At 31.1% G+C, this 5942-nt stretch overlaps 1 protein-coding gene across 6 annotated transcripts in view; it reads right to left on the bottom strand.

Annotated features, from left to right (window-relative positions):
* LOC115242668 (cysteine-rich motor neuron 1 protein-like) overlaps positions 1-5942 on the bottom strand; it is a 241393-nt gene that overhangs the window by 182083 nt on the left and 53368 nt on the right. Inside the window, exon 1 of one of the 6 annotated variants that reach the window (XM_029819133.1) lies at positions 4165-4183. The exons of 4 other annotated variants lie outside the window; for them this stretch is intronic. The gene's annotated coding sequence lies outside the window, so the exon portion shown is untranslated. Of the gene's footprint in view, positions 1-4164; positions 4184-5942 lie in introns of those variants that run through there. One more of the 6 variants, XM_029819137.1, reaches the window with a different exon arrangement.

Below are 5942 nucleotides of genomic sequence, written 5' to 3'. Positions count from 1 at the left end.
AGAATTATATATAAATATTAAATAATTTAAATAATTCTGAAAGTCGTGCATTTTCAGATTCTGAGAGATTTTGAAGTTTTTAAGTTTCGAAAACCTTGAATTTTTTAATTTTTATCCTTAAAAATGATAACTTAACTGTAGGAATAAAATTCCAATAATCCCAAGATCATTTCTACTAAGAGGATTTATAGAGAGTATTTGATTTGACACGGATTTCATAATGGCAAGTGAGAAATATGGGGCACCTAATGATTGTTTTGTGCAAAGTTTTACAATGAACGGACGATCGAAGACAGGCACTGTTTGTCGGAACTCGCGCGTTATGACGCAGCCGGAGAGATACCGGCGAGTCAGTTCCTTGCGGAAATCAATGAGAAACAAAGTTTTCATGACGCATTATAACTTTCAAGGAATCGTGTGGACTTGTTAGAAAAACGAAAGAAGAGAAAGATATTTGTTCCGGATGACCGTTGACGAGAAATCTTGATTTAAGGGGGGAAACCACCAGTGTAACGGCTGAAAAAAAGACTACTTTTAAGGATTTTTTTTCTAGTAAATAATTGTTTTTTTTTTAAATCGTATTATTAACATCACAAAGTACATAATTTGAACTACCTTTTGTGAAATTTTTGTTAAAAAATATTAATATTTATATCTACAATAGCCAATAGTTTGGGCCGCCCAAAAAAAAAAAACGAGCGCGCGCGTAGCGGGCCAACAAAAACTCCAAAACAAAAAAAACAAGGATTTTCTTAAAATATAAGACAATAGCTTCAGTTACACGTATGGATTTAAAAAAAAAAAAAAGATTTGTTACAAAATGGCGGACTTTTGAAGAAAAAAATTCCTAAATCGGTGAGACATTGACCTCTGGTTTTTAACATTACAAAAAAAAGAAATTATTCAATCGAAAATTCCATACGTGCAACTGAAGCTATTATTTTATATTTTAAGAGAATCCTTGTTCTTTTTGTTTTGGAGCTTTCGTTGCCCCGCTACGCGTGCGCCCGTTTTTTTTTAAGTTAAAATATTATATATATATATAAATTATCATAAATATTTTATCATATATTTCGAAAATCTATCTTATATCAATATAAAGTAATGAAAAAAATAAATCCTTGTCGCAAAGATAATCAAGCCATCTAATTTCACAACTAACAAATTAGTTTAATAAATAAATTAAATAATATATAAATTTTTACTCACCTCACAGTTGCTCCGCTGTTGCCTGATGCCACCCTGGGCCTCCTTCTCTCTTCATGATCCTTTATTGCTTACTGATGGCACTGACACTCACTCACGAAAACACGATTATTACAATCGCATGCACACTAATCAACAAAATAAGATGATTGCGAAATACTTTATAAGGCACTCCTCATTAATCGTTGACATGCGACGCGCATTTTCTTATATCGCGATTGAAGAACAATGTGAAAATTATGATTTATTCGACAGTCTAAAATTAGTCAAAATCACATGCTATTCGTCGCGGCAATGTTGCTTCGAAAAATATATCGTTCGCATTTTAAAGCAATTTATTTGCATTTATGAGCATTATTTTGCGTTATAACATATAAATAAATAGAGATATGTAAATTACAATAAAAAATAAATATCCAACTGAATGCACAATAGATTTGAGTCGACTAAATCTCACGAAATACGCGTTTTACGCGAGATCCAACAATGTATTAATACCAAAAATTTATGTAATATACGATTAGTAGGCGTTAAAAACTTTCTTATTCGATTTCGGTCCGAACTACTCGTGATATTTTGTAACCAAAAAACTTCACTCTAATATTGAGTAATATTACGTAAGTCGAGTTAATGACTCGACTAATAAAGACGCGATAAACTATCACGCAAATATACATATGATCAAGATTCCATATTGCGAGCATATACATTTCAAATAAAGCCTTCGAAATACCTATTATTAACAACAGTCTTTACGTTACTTGAATCGAATAGCTGTGATGCTCTACGTATATAACGAGAATTTATCGATTACGTAGACTGATAATCGTTAATTGTTATAATTCTAGAGAAGGATCGCGTTTTGAGAGTAATACGACGATACGCACGGAGCGGCTCACACATTACGACTGTCTTGCTCGAGTCTCGCCGCGTGAATGATAGCAAGGTCACGCGGTATGTAAACAGCGTGCTACGTGCCACAAGCGCCGAACAACGTGTTATCATCCCCTCCCCGTTACCTCACGGAATGTATAACATAATACGAGAAATAAATGTATAAAAATTTACTTCTTGATTTTCAAATTGTTTGATTATTAATAATTGATCGATGTGTATCTCACGGCTTACGTTACTTTAACCATTCAATCCTGCGATTCTTGTACTACAACGCGTTCTCAATATAATAATTAATATATAAGTTTATAAGTAATAAATTTTAACTAAATCGACAAAGAATTCGAGACAAAATATATTTGATTTCAAGCATACTTAAAGAAATAATTAACGCCCGTAAATGTAGCAATAAAACAATAATATTTAATTCATATTCCGTGTCACTTTTATTTCTGCAAACGAATATATCGCGAAAGATATCTGCTTTAACTGCCGCTTCGATATACGTTGACTTTGTCAATCGCGCGAATTAATTAATCGCGTATGCTGATAATCTCTAATTCTCTCTCTCTTTCTCTCTCGTAGAAAATAATTACAACAATTATTTATCAAAGCAGATATTTTCCTCGCCATATATTCGTTTAAAAAAAAAAAATTAAAGTATGACAAAGGATGGGAATAATAAATTATTGTTTTATTGTGATATTTATTTCATATAATAATTATTTCTTTAAATGCCTTTTTAATATTTTTTAACGAAAATTTCACAAAAGGTAGTTCAAATTATGTACTTTGTGATGTTAATAACGCGATTTGGAAAAAAAACAATTATTTACCAGAAAAAAAATCCTTAAAAATAGCCTCTTTTTTTAGTCGTTACACTGGTTTCCCCCCTTAAAAGAATTAATAATATAATGAATGAATAATATAATAAATAAGTAGAAAAAATAATAAATAATAATATCATAAATAAGTAGAAAAATGAGTGAATTTATTTTTAGTCATTTAGCACTCTCTAAAAAGGACTCAATAGAAGTCTGAGAACGCGTCACATCGCATGTTTCGTCGGCATCGAAACTAACGGAAGATAATAAAATTGAAAGAAGGTGGAGCGGGTCGCCGGCGTCCGAATAAAGCTTTCGTGCGCGGAAATTTATGCTCTTGAGAAAATTATTGAAACGCGCCGCCGGCCGTCACGCATATCGCGTCCATGACTTTTATAAAACGCAGTCGCGCGCAATACATATCTTTCAAGACGCACGCAAGAAAGTTGCAGCAGCATTCTCTCCCTTCCTTTGCGTGTATGCACGTATCTTCTACATAACGCGTGAAAGGCTTCCCGTACGCGAACCTGCTCTCGTTTCTCCCTTTCAGAAAATTTCCTCATTTCGAGCGATAAATTTCAATTTATCTCGCCAGTCAGATGCTCCTAAAGATTGTAATATGTCGCCCGTTATGCAAAAGATTCAGCTGCATTTACTCGTTATATGTATGTGTATGACTATATTTAAATGCATTACACGCGGGGATGCAGCATTTAATACTGTTCCATTAACGACATCAGATTGCCAATGTAACTTTCACGTAAAAAAATTTTTTAATTTAATACTCAACAATTTTCCGTGAAGGATATCGATTTCCATTCTATGGAAGCTAGATGAATGTGTAATTATATTTATTATATTAATATGCATTTAATGTTTTATCACATATTAAAAATAAATATGAAATAATTTATTATACCGCATCAACGCATAATAGCATTCAAATATACGATTGTCTGGCAGACAGATTCAATAGGTTAAAAAATATGATTAACAGAGATAATGCCATTGATATCCCGTTACTTCTAAAGCATTGTTGCTAATATTACAAAAAGTTTTTGGCTCAACCCGCTTAATAACCAAAAAACGAAACAAGTTTACGCGCAGTAAATTCATGCGTAGAAAAAACAAGGATCGTGCATCTATACCGGCTTGCCTTTACGAGAGTTACAAATATATATAATTTTCTTTAAATTCTATTACACTCCGAATCTAAAATAAAAATTAATTTAGCACTCACCGGTACGAGGTGCAACAGCGGAGTTGTAGTATACAACGTTGTGATCTGTAAAATACAAATATTTCCAAATTATGTATATAGTGTCCAAAATAATTAATATTTTAAAAATTTATTGCACAAAAATAAATTTTTTATTTACATTTTCAAACAAATATTTAATAAAAGATTGCATAATTATCGAAAAAAAATCTTTGTTAAATGTAAGCTTTTATAAAATATGATAAAAACAATAATATAATTTTTATATAAAAAATAATTTAAAGAATTAGAAAAATTCTAATTAATTTTAATAATAAATTATTGTTTTATTGTGATATTTATTTCATATAATAATTATTTCTTTAAATGCCTTTAAAACTTAAGTACATTTCGCTTCGTGCTTTAAATTTTTCACCAACTTAAATGCGAATAATTAACCATTTTCGAATTGAGAATACACAGTAATACATACGAATCGCAAGATCGAGAGATAAAAAAGACGTGATACATCAAATGTTAACAATTAAATTGAGAGTCAAGAAACAAGAATATTTCCTATTTTATTTTGTAATATGTTAAATATTTCGTAGTGACGAGAAATGAGGATATATTTGGCGCATGACTTTATATATAGCGCGTTGTAGTTGACATGCCACTGCCACGACCTTGTGTCATTCACAGCGCAATTCGAACGGGAAGGTAGCGACATGGGGCGATCCATGTGTTGAAACGTAAAACATGATAATTTTCTATGAATATTATAATTAGCAATTATTAGATCATAAAATTGATAAACTCTCGATAAATCACGTATAAGAATACGGCAGCTATTCGATACAAAGTAACGAAAAATCATAATAGTCATATCGACTGATTGTTAACAATATATGTATTTCTCGGGATTTGTATATTGGAAATGTACTTTGCTCGCAACATTTGAATCTCAATTATGTATTTTCTGACTAAACTAGTCACTAACTCGACTAGTATCGCGCAGTATCATGGTAAAATCAATGTCATTTTCGAGTTTCTCGGTCACTAATAGAACGTTGTGGATTTAGTACGGATCGATTCTGAATCGAGTAACATTGTAATGCGTTTAATAAGAAATTAATCCCGTATATTCTAATATTTACTAACTACGTATCACATAAAGTCGGTATTTGTAACATCGTTATAATTTGTTAAACATCATATTTTGCAATATTTATGCAAAATTTATCGTGCAAACAGTCGACAAATTTATACTTTCAAATATTATAAGATATAAATATTTTTAGTTATAATATATACTCTTATATTAAAACGCAAAAGAATAAAATTGCTCAAAAATGCCAATGTATAAATATCACATTGTCGTGACGAATACAGTGTAAACTTAATCGCGTGATTTTCGAGCATGGATCATTTTCGCATTGTTCTCTTGTCGTAATATAATAAAGTGCACATTGCATGCGATAACATCGGGATTGCCATGTAAAGTGCCGCGGAATAATCGTATTCTGCTAATTAATCTATGCACGAGTATAATTAATCGTGTTTTCGCGAGTGAGTGTGAGTGCCGCCAATGAGCAACAAGGGATCAACAAGCGAGAAGGAGGAAGTCCAGGATGACATCAGGCGTCGGCGGAGCAACATAAGGTGAGTAATTTATAACTTATTTAATTTATTATTTGCTAAAGTTATGAAATTAATTATTTATCCTTGTGATAATTCATTTTTCTTATCACTATAATATAATGCATATAAAATAAATTTTATACAGAAATATTTAAAATAATAAGATATAAAATTATAAT

The sequence above is a fragment of the Formica exsecta genome, unplaced genomic scaffold, assembly GCF_003651465.1.
Source record: "Formica exsecta isolate Colony F162 unplaced genomic scaffold, ASM365146v1 scaffold614, whole genome shotgun sequence".
Lineage (NCBI taxonomy): Eukaryota > Metazoa > Arthropoda > Insecta > Hymenoptera > Formicidae > Formica > Formica exsecta.
This window is presented reverse-complemented; position numbering and strand designations above follow the sequence as displayed.